This window comes from Dipteris shenzhenensis, chromosome 13, assembly GCF_047967505.1.
Source record: "Dipteris shenzhenensis isolate YYH24624 ecotype China chromosome 13, Dip_SZ_1.0, whole genome shotgun sequence".
Taxonomy (NCBI): domain Eukaryota; kingdom Viridiplantae; phylum Streptophyta; class Polypodiopsida; order Gleicheniales; family Dipteridaceae; genus Dipteris; species Dipteris shenzhenensis.
The window spans coordinates 624,886-632,788 of NC_141608.1; the positions used below are offsets into that span (position 1 = coordinate 624,886).

General features: G+C 39.5%; 1 pseudogene across 1 annotated transcript; it reads left to right on the forward strand.

Moving 5' to 3' along the window:
- The first annotated feature begins 2,186 nt into the window (after positions 1–2,186).
- On the forward strand, positions 2,187–5,655 carry LOC147894896 (uncharacterized; annotated as a pseudogene). The gene is made up of 2 exons (XR_015542001.1): positions 2,187–4,960; positions 5,057–5,655. The product of XR_015542001.1 is annotated as an uncharacterized LOC147894896 (transcript).
- The last annotated feature ends 2,248 nt before the right edge of the window (positions 5,656–7,903 follow it).

Consider the following 7,903-nt stretch of genomic DNA (forward strand, 5'->3'; position numbering starts at 1 on the left):
TCCATCTCCAAGGTGATGTTACATATGCTAGTTACATATGCTAGCTCTATCAACATTTTGCATCATATTTTCTCATATCAAATTAATATCTAGTTGCAAAGGAGAAGGAAAGAGTGTAAAATAAAGAAAATATTTTTTCTAATAGCAGCTTAGTCCTAAATCTCAAAAAACCTTCAAACTTAGAAAGGGTACATAATCCAACTCAAAAAAAAGGTCACTTTAAAATAAATCTTAGCATAGGAAATGGTTATTTTTAATCTACAATGTCCTCAATACCTCTATCAAAACCAACTTACCATGCAATGTGGTGCTCATTTGCATTCTCATGATACATTTGCATTTGCATTTACTTGCATTTGCTCTCTCTCTCTCTCTCTTTGTCGATAACACAAAGATAAAAGAGAGAGAGAGAGAGAGAGAGAGAGAGAGAGAGAGAGAGAGAGAGAGAGAGAGAGAGAGAGAGAGAGGGAGGGATATTTTATCGTTGTGTTATCGACATTTTTTCTTATAAAACTAACCATACAAAATTTTCAAGCTTAAATGTATGATTTACTTCTTAACCTACACTCTTTCTTTAAGCCTCATTGTGTGATTTAATTCTTAACCTACACTCTTTCTTCAAGCCTCATTGTGTGATTTAATTCTTAAACTAGCCATACAAAATTCTCAAGCCTAAACCTACTTTCTTTCTTCAAAAAAGTGCATTTCCTCACAAGCTTGCTAAAAAGACACTTTCCTTCTCCTAAGAATATTGCAAAGACCATTTTTCCTACAAGAAAGACATGTCCCCATCAAGCCAAAATATTTGCATAATCTTCTTATATGATTGAAGGTCTATCCATGCAAGCAAGCCATGTGTATTTATTGTGTGACATCCAAAGGCCATTATCCCCCAATCCATTGATACACCACTCCAACATTACCATAATTGTGAGAGAGGTAGGGAGCTCCTGATCACCACAAACCATAAAGAAGTGGGTGAATAAGTTGAAACTCCCATACACAAATACCCTATAAGACTACTCAACCACATAAGGCTACAACCCTAGACTTACTTATGGCTTGTAGTCCACTTTGGCTCTATGGCTGCTATGGGAAAATTATTAGGACATTACATGCCATATGATAGGATAATTTCAAAATCACTAAAAAATAGAATGATTTTAATCAAAAGGAAACATCTTGTGGAGTTTTAATCCTTTAAATAATAAGCCAATTACATTACAAAAACATGACTTCAATGGATACTTCAAGACATTGAAGATGTCCAATTTTATTAATGTGATGTAAACATGCCAAACATACTTGGAAACTTTTGTGTTCATCATAAATTATCATATAATGGTAAAAAATAAATGTGGAAATCAATCTCTGTATCGCAACTATCTTGTATAGTTCTCCAGGCATGAGCGCACACACAGACACACACATGCACACACATATTTGATTTAGTGTCTCATTTTCTCTCCTATCACCATTCTGCATATGTTTTCATGTTAATTTGCCACGCAATTAATCTGCTTGCACATACAGATGCCTGTGCTTATGTGGGTGTGCGTGCACACACACACACACACACACACATACACACACACACACACAAATTGATTCAATTATCATCATCCTTGTTGTGATCTATCCTTAAATATTATTATTCATTCCTGTGCATTTCTCACTTCTATCCGTTCTCATTGACAAACTGTCAAGTTGTTAAGGGTTGATCTACATTAGCTTTTCAAACACAGAGAATGTACATAAAAGCCTCATGAATTATAAGATACGCCTTCTTAATATTAAATTTGAAGGGTGACATTCCAAGCAATATCCACTTTTTACAATTATCTTTGTAGTGGGCTCTTTTTTTGGCATGCCACACTACTAATAAGGTGCAGATCAACAATCGCCTTTGTTACATATACTGGGTATTGCATTTGTTTCATTTTTCATTTTTCCCACTGGTGCATACCAATGAATAATCTGTCAAACCGTCTTAACTCCATTCGTGGCATTTGGTGTTTCTCATATTCATCATCTGTGATGGCATTGTCCGAATGGGAATTCATGTCTGATGATGATCCTTGGAAGGTGTCTACATTTATTTTTGCCATAGTGGAGTTGTTTTTGTCTATTCTTTTGCTTTTAGGTGCAGCTATTGCCTTCATTACATCCCGTTTTGCTAAGTTTTTTGGTTTAGAACCACCATGTACATACATAGGATGTTCCCATCCCCTTCATAGTGAGTCTTTAAGGGGTCAAATGTTTCCTACCGCTCCTTCCTGTGAATCAAAGGATCTCTGTAGAGGTGAGTTTTGCTCTGATTGTCACCCTTTGAGGACCCATTCAAAGTCGCACTGCAACAGTGCCAGCATTCAGGAAGAAGGATCCGGTGCATTTGACTCAAGTGATCATAATGCCAAAGAGCAAGATCTAGAAGACTGTAGTGGCCGTTATGGAAAACATCATGAGAGGCGGTGCTCTTGTAGCAAAAGTCCACAGAATCAAAGGAGCCAAACGCATACATCCTTTATTCCCACTACTTGCCCTGGCAACCTGAATAAAGATGATTATCCATTGCTTTTTTCAAGATCCGGCTCTGAAAGCAGTGGTGGATTCAGTGCGAAGGATCATTGTGAGATCTCTCAAGCTCCAGCAGATTCACAGGAGGAATGGGCATGGAAAGGAACTTACGTAAAAAGAGACAGAAATATTGATAATTATGTAGCATTGGCACATGATAGTGAATCCCTAGAAAGAAATTCGGTGTCAGAGGATTCAAAAGAAAAGTGGCAAGTCATTCCTCCGTCCCTTTTGGAAAGCAGTCGAGCAGAATCTGCAGAGAAATTTTCATTGTATGCTGTTCGTGATGAAGTTGAAGAGCGAATGGTTTCAAAAGATGATTTTGAGCATCGCAAGCAAGAGGATGATGGGCTGGTAAACACAGCCATACATTTGGGAGACAACATACAGGGGACATGTTTTAATGTTTCTCATTCAGGAAAAGGAACGAAGCGTTCTAGAGTGTTGATGTCAAAGGATCATTTGGATTCGACAGATCAAAAGGTTGATGATGATAACTGCTTGCTGACGGACCTGGTGGCAGCTCGTTTATCTTCATTGGAACTGAGCAGCCAGGAAGCCATTGTGGAAGGGCTCCAGGAAGCCAGCTTGGATGGTGCTGATGCACTGGGTGTACAGGATGCCAGGCTTTTGGAAGGTGAACAAGGAGGGCTATTAATGCAATACCCTGGCAAAGGAGTCAAAGATGTATCTGATGATGCCAAGGATAAACCAACCTGCACAAATGCCCTGGCAAAATACGGAGGGATATCTGAACATGCAGAAGAACTGGCTCTTTCAATGTCTCCTTCAGAAGCCGAAGACAACGAGGAAGAATTAATTTTCGAGGAAGAGGAAGAAGAGGGTTTAGAAGCCTTAAAACTGGCTCTTCAAGCTGAGAGATCAGTTTTAGCAGCTTTGGAAGCAGAGCTTGAGAATGAAAGAAATGCAGCAGCAGTTGCCACGAGTGAAGCTATGGCAATGATTTCAAGACTTCAGGAAGAGAAATCAGCCATGCAGATGGAGGTAGCTCAGTTGCAGAGAATGTCAGAGGAGAAGGCTGATTACGACGAGCAGGCTATGGCTCTCTTGAAAGAAATTCTATTTAAACGGGAGAAAGAAAACATTGCTTTAGAGAAGGAGGTCGAGATGTATAGGGAGACACTATCAGCAGAGAAAGCCAAAGAACTTAAGCAAAGCTGGCTCAGCGAAGGAACTGAAAGCCCTTTACCACCGTCCCTTAAGCCCTTAAGACTGACTGGTGGAGAGGAGTTTTGTTCACCCACTGAAGACGTGAATCAGAAGCAGGCATTAGCATTTTCCAAGGTCTATGGAACCAGGAGTGCTCCTTGGATACGACAGCATGGGCCAGGCCCGGATTTGGAAGAGCTCAATGCTTTCTCTCTTGGCCAGAACGTGAGCGAAAGATCAACAGATTTTCCTATGAATGATACGGCAGCATGCATGTCTTTTAGAGTGTGGGATGAAGAAGGGAGACCTAGATATCATTTGGGTGGGGGGTTACAGGATCCCCACTATAACTATGAGGAGCTTAAGAAAATGGGAAGGTCTGTTTTTTCTACAAATGATGAGGAGACTCAATCTGTTCTAGAACGTCTGTGGGTGCTAGAGGAGGAGCTACAGAAACTTCGTGGAAAAGATAGCGTAGGAAGACAATCAAAGGCACATGGAGGGCAACAGTCGGTTATTAGTCCCACCCACAGGAGGGCAGACATAAGCCTTACTGACGCACTGGGTGGCCAAATTGTCTGTGGGATTAAAAGCAAGGAACAAAGAGAGGAGGTGGAAATGCATGGAGTAACTGAAGGATATGTACCTATACATGATGTCTATGAAGTACAATCTACCTCTAATCGAAGCCCTCCATTTGCAGAGGAGAGAGACGCTCCTGAAGGTTTTGAGGGTATAGCAGAAAACTCGGAACTGCCTCCTGGGGGCATCTCAGAAAGCTTTTTGCCAGCAAGAATAGCTAAGCACAGGATACCGATTCCGCCAAGGATCTCACCTGCTAAACAATTGTTTCCGTCAGATGAGGCTCCATCTACCCCAGTTTTCACACCGCAGGCAGCTGGTTGGATCATAGGGAAGTGCTTACACCCAGAAGATGTATGCGATCAGCAAGATTTACAAGCACAATCCATTGTTTTAAGAGAAGAAAGAGGCACAACAAAGGAGGACATTCAGAAGCTTGCAGTGCGTTTGAAAGTGCTCGAGGAAGACAGGGAGCTTTTGAGAGACTTTGGAGTCTTTCAAGCACAGAGATGCAGAGCTTAACTTGCTTCAGGAAATAGCGCAGCACCTGCGAGAATTACGCATGGCTGGTTTCATGAATGTGTCAGGAGGTGTTTTTTTGGAAGATGTAACTGTTACAACTCCTAGCAAGGTATGCTTTTTTTTTCCTTAATATCCACATTGCTAACACATTATCTTTTGACGGCGAGCAGTGGCCCTAATTTTAGTTTGTGTACATTTTGGCCAGAACCGTGCAGTCCAAAAGCGGCGGTACTGCAATGGTCCAGGACAAGCACAGATGCCTCTGCCACATCAAAAGAGTATTTGAGTTGCTTGACTAATTTGGAATTTTGAATTTGGAACTTACTAAAGCAGTTGAAAGTCTGCCACGACGGGATGGTGTCTTCTGTGAAAACATGCCTGGGTGCCTTAATGGGATTCACATTCTTTTGTGGCCATCATGTTGAAGCTCACTTGGTGCGTGTTATATCAATTGTGGATTTTATAGTTGCATCTTAGATAACGAAGCTCTATGGTTTGATCAGCAACAATTTTTGCTTTTGTCTATGTAATTTTCTGTGAGGCTTGTATCATATCTTAGAGTGATCTTGTGGGAGAAACCAGCTTCATTACAGGGAACTATAGAATAAAGTTTTTGATGGGCATTCAAATGCTTTCCAGATTTATACATGTAAGGATGACTGTATATGGGACATTGGCAGGGTTCTATTTATCTACAATTCTGGCAATGCATTTAACCTCTAGTCTTTTAAGCTCTGAAGGTATGCATTGCCTTTCTACAGGAATTGGGACAGCTGTGTCCTATTCCTTTGTAATTTAAGCTTTTACAGTTGAATAATAACAACTGCTTTGCGTAATGCGAAGTATCTGTTTGAGTGGTGTCTTTGCAGTAGTTTTTCCCTTTGCCAGAATGCTAACTTATGGAGTTTCTCCATGTAAAGGGTATAACACATGCACTCAAAGAATCATTAACAAAAAGCCCCCATTGTTACATTTCTGTAGTTCAGAAAGAATCCTCATGTATGGGTTTCTGAATGAAGTCTTGTGTATGGGATTTTGCATTTTATGGATGATAGAGGCCTTAACATACGCACATTTTATAATGCAAGCCCCTTAAAGGAAAAGTTCCTCCATTTATTTGAATGCAAGTGCGATGATGTATATTTCTTATAGTACCTGTCGGGTTGAGGTTACGATAGTTATCGTTAACGACCATGGTGGATGGAGTAGCGTGCTATAGCTGAATCCAGGATGGTAGCTGCAAAACCTGAGCTATATTTGATAGCAGCGATCGAATATCCATCCAGTAGTAGGTGTTATAAATTTTCATTACTTAGTTGCAGAACAGTTACCACAACGAGCAGAAACTCTCTTCTGTCAAATTAACATGCCATCTTTTCAAGCAGCTTATTGTAAGCCGATCAAAGAGATAACTAAGAATGATTGGGTGATTTGAGCTCAGCTCAAAGTAATGTACATAATACTTATAGCTAATGCAAAAAGAGGCACTGTATACCTAATGTGGCGATCCGTAAAGTTGGATTTATGTTGGAAGATTGTCTAAACTTCACTTCATGCGTGGTAATTAACATTACATTATTAAGGTTGTATGGATTAATGCAACCCATCTCATAAAACACACTCATAGTCTGCATAAAATCTTTGGTTGTGGCTGCCTTTACAAAACATATACCATTTTACTTAAGATGTCGCAACATGTTCCACCTGCGTCTGTCTATATTGAAGTAAAGAAGCCCAGTGGTTGGTTTACCAAACACAACAGCAATGATGTTGTGAGATCAAGCAATCTATCATCATTCTGAGGGAGAAGCTGATGTGCAATGTACAGGCTTTGTTTGTTCTACTTGCCTTTAATGCCTCTGTTTTGTTTCCTGTGTTTCTATGTCATAAGCTTCAATAGAAAAGGCACCACATATCTAGCTAGGTGCAATGTGGGACAAGGACAACACGACCTACACCTAGCTACATATATGGTGCCTCCCTTGCAAAAGTTCTTGACATTGTGTTAATGACGATGGAAAAACATCTTCTGGAGAATGGATAGCATCTAGTTTTCCAACACTTAGTTTGTAGAATGTAGTGATGTATCACATTTACTATGAGTCACGATCTTGCACACATGAGCTTTTGAAGGTTGGCATATCTGACCACCTTCGAGCTATCTTGTTCTCTTTCTTGATCTTTTGAATACAATTTGTGTGTACACACACACACATTTTATAAGCAATGTTGTGTTCACTATTGATCTTTAGAATACATACACTTTGTGTTCACACACACACACACATTCACTATTGATCTTTAGAATACATACACTTTGTGTTCACACACACACACACACATTCACGCATTCTCACTTGATCTCTAGAATACACATAATTTGCATTCATGCGCATGCACGCACACACATGAGTGCGGGGCTAACCTTTCTATCAACCAAGTGTTGTAGCTTGGATTTGTTTGGTATGTCTTGTGTTCAAAACTCACCCCCATCGGAGCCCAGTCCCACTTGAATTTAGTGGCTTCAGTGGCACTTCTCTGATGCCCCTAAGTTATACCACTTGCCCAAGGTGAATTTAGTAGCAGTAAGCAAAAACTACTAAAACCTCTTCAAAAGCTTTTGGAGTTTCTGGGAGAGAAAGAAAAGAGAAACTATTACTTTTTCATTTTTTTGGTAGAGATGAATGATTAAAAAAAAAAAAAAACCATTTTTTTAATCATTAGGGGAAAAATGGGAGGGCCTTCTAGCAATTACAAAAATTAGGTCTCCCACCAATGAGGGAGAGGACATCGTAATGCTCCAACTAATTATAAAATATAAAACTATATTAAAAAAAATAAAATATTTTAGCTCAAAAAATTGAGAATTTTGGTTGTATATATAACCTTTGTATTTTATTAAGATCTGAAAAGATATAGTTCCTAGCAAAATGTTAAATGTTTCTATACATTGAAAAGCAGTACTGTACATGACAAAGAATGACAAAAATTGACCACTCTTTCCCACCAAAATAAAAAAGATTTGTGCTTTGAAAAAATTCCACTATCCTCC